Source organism: Teleopsis dalmanni, chromosome X, assembly GCF_002237135.1.
Source record: "Teleopsis dalmanni isolate 2A chromosome X, ASM223713v2, whole genome shotgun sequence".
NCBI lineage: Eukaryota > Metazoa > Arthropoda > Insecta > Diptera > Diopsidae > Teleopsis > Teleopsis dalmanni.
This window is the reverse complement of record NC_051848.1, coordinates 97058892-97067877: the sequence shown is the minus strand read 5'-3', so window position 1 is coordinate 97067877 and position 8986 is coordinate 97058892. Positions and strand designations below refer to the sequence as shown.

The following is an 8986-nucleotide window of genomic DNA, read 5'->3' as shown; positions in this document are numbered from 1 at the left end:
CTAGTTGAGTGGACCATTTGATTCATATTACAATTTTTATATAAAATAATAATTTAATATTATTTTTTATATCGATATAAATACTTTTGGTTCAATACTTTTTAAATATTATTTATTTATTAATTATTAAATAAAGAATTTAATATAAAAATTAGTTAAACAATTTAAAAGTTTTTTGCATTATTCTTTTCTCACTCAATACAGCTAATGTCAATGTAAAAAAGCAATTCTAATAAATGATTGCAATCATTTATATTGCATTCGATATATTATCCTAAATATTATATCTGAATGTATTCTTTAACCGGGTCGGCGCGTACGCCATCCCGACACCCAAAAATTCCACGCACGAGTTATTCACATTAGGAATAATCGCAGGGTTCTACTCAACCGAATGTGCAATGGTCAAGCTTTGCCCCGAGGGAACCGCCTTCGTGATCACGGTAACCCCTACGCCAGGTAAGTATGCTTTTATATTGAAATTGGCATATACTTAATGAATTCATAATTTCAATTAAATGAAAATTATAAACATTTCAATGGTAAAAATTTTTTTCCTCTCACACAATCACAATTCAATATTTTAACTTAATCAAAATTGTAAATATTTTAATTGTAAACATTTTTTTTTTCGTTAACACAACCGTGATGGTAATTGTGACTAAAATCTAAATAATTATTTGTCACATATTATATAAACTAATTTTTATTAGTATTTAACTCTGCTGTTTGATTAGAAATAAATTCTGAAGGCTAGTTGACCATTTGTGGACCATTTGATTCATATTACAATTTTTATATAAAATAATAATTTAATATTATTTTTTATATATTTTTTCCCTCCCGTCCTTTTTTTACAATCACAATTCAATATTTTAACTTAATGAAAATTATAAATATTTTAATTGTAAACATTTTTTTTTTCGTTAACACAACCGTGATGGTAATTGTGACTAAAATCTAAATAATTATTTGTCACATATTATATAAACTAATTTTTATTAGTATGTTATTTAACTCTGCTGTTTGATTAGAAATAAATTCTGAAGGCTAGTTGAGTGGACCATTTGATTCATATTACAATTTTTATATAAAATAATAATTTAATATTATTTTTTATATCGATATAAATACTTTTGGTTCAATACTTTTTAAATATTATTTATTTATTAATTATTAAATAAAGAATTTAATATAAAAATTAGTTAAACAATTTAAAAGTTTTTTGCATTATTCTTTTCTCACTCAATACAGCTAATGTCAATGTAAAAAAGCAATTCTAATAAATGATTGCAATCATTTATATTGCATTCGATATATTATCCTAAATATTATATCTGAATGTATTCTTTAACCGGGTCGGCGCGTACGCCATCCCGACACCCAAAAATTCCACGCACGAGTTATTCACATTAGGAATAATCGCAGGGTTCTACTCAACCGAATGTGCAATGGTCAAGCTTTGCCCCGAGGGAACCGCCTTCGTGATCACGGTAACCCCTACGCCAGGTAAGTATGCTTTTATATTGAAATTGGCATATACTTAATGAATTCAATATTTCAATTTAATGAAAATTATAAACATTTCAATGGTAAACATTTTTTTCCTCTCACACAATCACAATTCAATATTTTAACTTAATGAAAATTGTAAATATTTTAATTGTAAACATTTTTTTTTTTCGTTAACACAACCGTGATGGTAATTGTGACTAAAATCTAAATAATTATTTGTCACATATTATATAAATTAATTTTTATTAGTATTTAACTCTGCTGTTTGATTAGAAATAAATTCTGATGGCTAGTTGAGTGGACCATTTGATTCATATTACAATTTTTATATAAAATAATAATTTAATATTATTTTTTATATCGACATAAATATTTTGGTTCAATACTTTTTAAATATTATTTATTTATTAATTATTAAATAAAGAAGTTAATATAAAAATTATTTAAACAATTTAAAAGTTTTTTGCATTATTCTTTTCTCACTCAATACAGCTAATGTCAATGTAAAAAAGCAATTCTAATAAATGATTGCAATCATTTATATTGCATTCGATATATTATCCTAAATATTATATCTGAATGTATTCTTTAACCGGGTCGGCGCGTATGCCATCCCGACACCCAAAAATTCCACGCACGAGTTATTCACATTAGGAATAATCGCAGGGTTCTACTCAACCGAATGTGCAATGGTCAAGCTTTGCCCCGAGGGAACCGCCTTCGTGATCACGGTAACCCCTACGCCAGGTAAGTATGCTTTTATATTGAAATTGGCATATACTTAATGAATTCATTATTTCAATTAAATGAAAATTAAAAAATTTTTTTCCTCTCACACAATCACAATTCAATATTTTAACTTAATGAAAATTGTAAATATTTTAATTGTAAACATTTTTTTTTTCGTTAACACAACCGTGATGGTAATTGTGACTAAAATCTAAATAATTATTTGTCACATATTATATAAACTAATTTTTATTAGTATTTAACTCTGCTGTTTGATTAGAAATAAATTCTGAAGGCTAGTTGACCATTTGTGGACCATTTGATTCATATTACAATTTTTATATAAAATAATAATTTAATATTATTTTTTATATTGACATAAATATTTTGGTTCAATACTTTTTAAATATTATTTATTTATTAATTATTAAATAAAGAAGTTAATATAAAAATTAGTTAAACAATTTAAAAGTTTTTTGCATTATTCTTTTCTCACTCAATACAGCTAATGTCAATGTAAAAAAGCAATTCTAATAAATGATTGCAATCATTTATATTGCATTCGATATATTATCCTAAATATTATATCTGAATGTATTCTTTAACCGGGTCGGCGCGTACGCCATCCCGACACCCAAAAATTCCACGCACGAGTTATTCACATTAGGAATAATCGCAGGGTTCTACTCAACCGAATGTGCAATGGTCAAGCTTTGCCCCGAGGGAACCGCCTTCGTGATCACGGTAACCCCTACGCCAGGTAAGTATGCTTTTATATTGAAATTGGCATATACTTAATGAATTCAATATTTCAATTAAATGAAAATTATAAACATTTCAATGGTAAACATTTTTTTCCTCTCACACAATCACAATTCAATATTTTAACTTAATGAAAATTGTAAATATTTTAATTGTAAACATTTTTTTTTTCGTTAACACAACCGTGATGGTAATTGTGACTAAAATCTAAATAATTATTTGTCACATATTATATAAACTAATTTTTATTAGTATTTAACTCTGCTGTTTGATTAGAAATAATTCTGATGACTAATTGAGTGGACCATTTGATTCATATTACAATTTTTATATAAAATAATAATTTAATATTAAATTTTATATAATTTTTTTCCTCTCACACAATCACAATTCAATATTTTAACTTAATCAAAATTGTAAATATTTTAATTGTAAACATTTTTTTTTTCGTTAACACAACCGTGATGGTAATTGTGACTAAAATCTAAATAATTATTTGTCACATATTATATAAACTAATTTTTATTAGTATTTAACTCTGCTGTTTGATTAGAAATAAATTCTGATGACTAATTGAGTGGACCATTTGATTCATATTACAATTTTTATATAAAATAATAATTTAATATTAAATTTTATATCGACATAAATATTTTGGTTCAATACTTTTTAAATATTATTTATTTATTAATTATTAAATAAAGAAGTTAATATAAAAATTAGTTAAACAATTTAAAAGTTTTTTGCATTATTCTTTTCTCACTCAATACAGCTAATGTCAATGTAAAAAAGCAATTCTAATAAATGATTGCAATCATTTATATTGCATTCGATATACATATTATCCTAAATATTATATCTGAATGTATTCTTTAACCGGGTCGGCGCGTACGCCATCCCGACACCCAAAAATTCCACGCACGAGTTATTCACATTAGGAATAATCGCAGGGTTCTACTCAACCGAATGTGCAATGGTCAAGCTTTGCCCCGAGGGAACCGCCTTCGTGATCACGGTAACCCCTACGCCAGGTAAGTATGCTTTTATATTGTGACCGAAAAAGTTTTCGGAAATTCTCATTTAAAATTCGCGCGCTGTATATTTTTCGATATTTTAAGTTTATGTAGTTTGGCAGCACTGTCCTTAATTACTATGCCAAAAATGAGCGCGATCTGTCAGACAGTTCGTTTACGGCAGCTGTTGAAACCAGTTCACCTCAGTAGTGCGTTGCGAAAAAAACAATGGAAAAAAATATTGAACAAAGAGTTTGCATCAAATTTTGTGTTTCGACCGAAATTTCGTGTGCAGAATCGTTGCGAATGCTACAAAAGGCTTATGGGGAATCAGTTTTATCGAAAACTCAAGTTTATGAGTGGTACAAAGCCTTTCAGGACTGTCGTACGACCGTCGAAGACATGCCGCGTTCTGGACGACCTTCGACCTCTACCACCGACGAAAACATTGAAAAGGCAAAGGAAATCGTGTTCAAAAATCCTCATGTGAGTGTTAGAGAGATAGCACGAGAGCTAGGCATCGGTCGTGAGATGGCTCGTTTGATTTTGGTGGACAATTTGTGTATGCGACGTGTCAACGCTCGGCTTTTTCCGATTCACCTCAATTTGTTCCAAAAACACCATCGTGGACAGGTCTCGTTAGACATGCTTGATCGTGCCAATTCCGATCCAACTTTCATGGAACGCATCATAACGGGTGACGAGACATGGGTCTACGAGTACGACATGCAAACAAGCCAACAATCATCGGAATGGAGAGGAAAAGACGAGCCGAAACCGAAAAAACCACGCCAAAGTCGCTCGAAAATCAAGGCAATGCTGATTGTTTTCTTCGATATTCGTGGTGTGGTGCATCATGAATTCGTCCCTGAAGGACAAACAGTCAATAAAGCCTATTATTTGACTGTTTTAAGACGTTTGCGTGAAAATATCCGCCGTAAACGGCCTCAATTGTGGAAGGATAATTCATGGATTTTTCATGACGATAATGCTCCCTCGCACCGAGCCAACATTATCAACGATTTTAAGGCCAAACATTCAATAAATACCATCGAACAGCCCCCGTATTCACCTGATCTTGCACCGTGTGACTTTTTCCTGTTTCCCAAACTCAAATTACCACTCAGAGGAACGCGTTTTGAATCCATAGAAGACGTAAAACAGAATTCGCAGAGGAAACTCAAAGCCATACCGGAAAGCGCCTATAAAAAATGTTTTGATGATTGGAAGAAACGTTGGCATTTGTGTATCGCTTCTAATGGAGCATATTTTGAAGGAGATAAAATAAATATTGATGAAGATAAAGAATTTTGCGTTTTATTTAAAAATTTCCGGAAACTTTTCGGTCACATTGTATATTGAAATTGCATATACTTAGATTTCATAATTTCAATTAACTGAAAATTATAAACTTTCAATGGTAAAATTTTTTTTCCTCTCACACAATCACAATTCAATATTTTAACTTAATGAAAATTGTAAATATTTTAATTGTAAACATTTTTTTTTTTCGTTAACACAACCGTGATGGTAATTGTGACTAAAATCTAAATAATTATTTGTCACATATTATATAAATTAATTTTTATTAGTATTTAACTCTGCTGTTTGATTAGAAATAAATTCTGAAGGCTAGTTGAGTGGACCATTTGATTCATATTACAATTTTTATATAAAATAATAATTTAATATTATTTCTTATATCGACATAAATATTTTGGTTCAATACTTTTTAAATATTATTTATTTATTAATTATTAAATAAAGAAGTTAATATAAAAATTATTTAAACAATTTAAAAGTTTTTTGCATTATTCTTTTCTCACTCAATACAGCTAATGTCAATGTAAAAAAGCAATTCTAATAAATGATTGCAATCATTTATATTGCATTCGATATATTATCCTAAATATTATATCTGAATGTATTCTTTAACCGGGTCGGCGCGTATGCCATCCCGACACCCAAAAATTCCACGCACGAGTTATTCACATTAGGAATAATCGCAGGGTTCTACTCAACCGAATGTGCAATGGTCAAGCTTTGCCCCGAGGGAACCGCCTTCGTGATCACGGTAACCCCTACGCCAGGTAAGTATGCTTTTATATTGAAATTGGCATATACTTAATGAATTCATAATTTCAATTAAATGAAAATTAAAAAATTTTTTTCCTCTCACACAATCACAATTCAATATTTTAACTTAATCAAAATTGTAAATATTTTAATTGTAAACATTTTTTTTTTCGTTAACACAACCGTGATGGTAATTGTGACTAAAATCTAAATAATTATTTGTCACATATTATATAAACTAATTTTTATTAGTATTTAACTCTGCTGTTTGATTAGAAATAAATTCTGAAGGCTAGTTGACCATTTGTGGACCATTTGATTCATATTACAATTTTTATATAAAATAATAATTTAATATTATTTTTTATATTGACATAAATATTTTGGTTCAATACTTTTTAAATATTATTTATTTATTAATTATTAAATAAAGTTAATAAAGTTAATATAAAAATTAGTTAAACAATTTAAAAGTTTTTTGCATTATTCTTTTCTCACTCAATACAGCTAATGTCAATGTAAAAAAGCAATTCTAATAAATGATTGCAATCATTTATATTGCATTCGATATACATATTATCCTAAATATTATATCTGAATGTATTCTTTAACCGGGTCGGCGCGTACGCCATCCCGACACCCAAAAATTCCACGCACGAGTTATTCACATTAGGAATAATCGCAGGGTTCTACTCAACCGAATGTGCAATGGTCAAGCTTTGCCCCGAGGGAACCGCCTTCGTGATCACGGTAACCCCTACGCCAGGTAAGTATGCTTTTATATTGAAATTGGGATATACTTAATGAATTCAATATTTCAATTAAATGAAAATTATAAACATTTCAATGGTAAAAATTTTTTTCCTCTCACACAATCACAATTCAATATTTTAACTTAATGAAAATTGTAAATATTTTAATTGTAAACATTTTTTTTTTTTTCGTTAACACAACCGTGATGGTAATTGTGACTAAAATCTAAATAATTATTTGTCACATATTATATAAACTAATTTTTATTAGTATTTAACTCTGCTGTTTGATTAGAAATAAATTCTGAAGGCTAGTTGAGTGGACCATTTGATTCATATTACAATTTTTATATAAAATAATAATTTAATATTATTTTTTATATCGATATAAATACTTTTGGTTCAATACTTTTTAAATATTATTTATTTATTAATTATTAAATAAAGAATTTAATATAAAAATTAGTTAAACAATTTAAAAGTTTTTTGCATTATTCTTTTCTCACTCAATACAGCTAATGTCAATGTAAAAAAGCAATTCTAATAAATGATTGCAATCATTTATATTGCATTCGATATATTATCCTAAATATTATATCTGAATGTATTCTTTAACCGGGTCGGCGCGTACGCCATCCCGACACCCAAAAATTCCACGCACGAGTTATTCACATTAGGAATAATCGCAGGGTTCTACTCAACCGAATGTGCAATGGTCAAGCTTTGCCCCGAGGGAACCGCCTTCGTGATCACGGTAACCCCTACGCCAGGTAAGTATGCTTTTATATTGAAATTGGCATATACTTAATGAATTCATAATTTCAATTAAATGAAAATTAAAAAATTTTTTTCCTCTCACACAATCACAATTCAATATTTTAACTTAATCAAAATTGTAAATATTTTAATTGTAAACATTTTTTTTTTCGTTAACACAACCGTGATGGTAATTGTGACTAAAATCTAAATAATTATTTGTCACATATTATATAAACTAATTTTTATTAGTATTTAACTCTGCTGTTTGATTAGAAATAAATTCTGATGACTAATTGAGTGGACCATTTGATTCATATTACAATTTTTATATAAAATAATAATTTAATATTATTTTTTATATCGACATAAATATTATTTATTTATTAATTATTAAATAAAGAAGTTAATATAAAAATTAGTTAAACAATTTAAAAGTTTTTTGCATTATTCTTTTCTCACTCAATACAGCTAATGTCAATGTAAAAAAGCAATTCTAATAAATGATTGCAATCATTTATATTGCATTCGATATATTATCCTAAATATTATATCTGAATGTATTCTTTAACCGGGTCGGCGCGTACGCCATCCCGACACCCAAAAATTCCACGCACGAGTTATTCACATTAGGAATAATCGCAGGGTTCTACTCAACCGAATGTGCAATGGTCAAGCTTTGCCCCGAGGGAACCGCCTTCGTGATCACGGTAACCCCTACGCCAGGTAAGTATGCTTTTATATTGAAATTGGCATATACTTAATGAATTCAATATTTCAATTAAATGAAAATTATAAACATTTCAATGGTAAACATTTTTTTCCTCTCACACAATCACAATTCAATATTTTAACTTAATAAAAATTGTAAATATTTTAATTGTAAACATTTTTTTTTTTTTTCGTTAACACAACCGTGATGGTAATTGTGACTAAAATCTAAATAATTATTTGTCACATATTATATAAACTAATTTTTATTAGTATTTAACTCTGCTGTTTGATTAGAAATAAATTCTGAAGGCTAGTTGACCATTTGTGGACCATTTGATTCATATTACAATTTTTATATAAAATAATAATTTAATATTATTTTTTATATTGACATAAATATTTTGGTTCAATACTTTTTAAATATTATTTATTTATTAATTATTAAATAAAGTTAATAAAGTTAATATAAAAATTAGTTAAACAATTTAAAAGTTTTTTGCATTATTCTTTTCTCACTCAATACAGCTAATGTCAATGTAAAAAAGCAATTCTAATAAATGATTGCAATCATTTATATTGCATTCGATATACATATTATCCTAAATATTATATCTGAATGTATTCTTTAACCGGGTCGGCGCGTACGCCATCCCGACACCCAAAAATTCC

The 8986-nt window shown here is 28.0% G+C and overlaps 9 non-coding genes across 9 annotated transcripts; all 9 read right to left on the bottom strand.

Annotated features, from left to right (window-relative positions):
• Positions 1-303: 303 nt before the first annotated feature.
• LOC119662814 lies at positions 304-467 on the bottom strand. The gene has a single exon (XR_005250913.1). It is a non-coding gene; the product is annotated as a U1 spliceosomal RNA (small nuclear RNA).
• Positions 468-1353: 886 nt separating this feature from the next.
• Positions 1354-1517, bottom strand: LOC119662813. The gene has a single exon (XR_005250912.1). It is a non-coding gene; the product is annotated as a U1 spliceosomal RNA (small nuclear RNA).
• A 589-nt stretch (positions 1518-2106) lies between these two features.
• On the bottom strand, positions 2107-2270 carry LOC119662816. The gene has a single exon (XR_005250915.1). It is a non-coding gene; the product is annotated as a U1 spliceosomal RNA (small nuclear RNA).
• A 578-nt stretch (positions 2271-2848) lies between these two features.
• LOC119662811 lies at positions 2849-3012 on the bottom strand. Its single transcript, XR_005250910.1, has one exon. It is a non-coding gene; the product is annotated as a U1 spliceosomal RNA (small nuclear RNA).
• An 869-nt stretch (positions 3013-3881) lies between these two features.
• On the bottom strand, positions 3882-4045 carry LOC119662810. The gene has a single exon (XR_005250909.1). It is a non-coding gene; the product is annotated as a U1 spliceosomal RNA (small nuclear RNA).
• Positions 4046-5953: 1908 nt separating this feature from the next.
• On the bottom strand, positions 5954-6117 carry LOC119662815. The gene has a single exon (XR_005250914.1). It is a non-coding gene; the product is annotated as a U1 spliceosomal RNA (small nuclear RNA).
• Positions 6118-6705: 588 nt separating this feature from the next.
• On the bottom strand, positions 6706-6869 carry LOC119662809. The gene has a single exon (XR_005250908.1). It is a non-coding gene; the product is annotated as a U1 spliceosomal RNA (small nuclear RNA).
• Positions 6870-7461: 592 nt separating this feature from the next.
• LOC119662808 lies at positions 7462-7625 on the bottom strand. The gene has a single exon (XR_005250907.1). It is a non-coding gene; the product is annotated as a U1 spliceosomal RNA (small nuclear RNA).
• A 548-nt stretch (positions 7626-8173) lies between these two features.
• LOC119662807 lies at positions 8174-8337 on the bottom strand. The gene has a single exon (XR_005250906.1). It is a non-coding gene; the product is annotated as a U1 spliceosomal RNA (small nuclear RNA).
• Between the last annotated feature and the right edge of the window lie 649 nt (positions 8338-8986).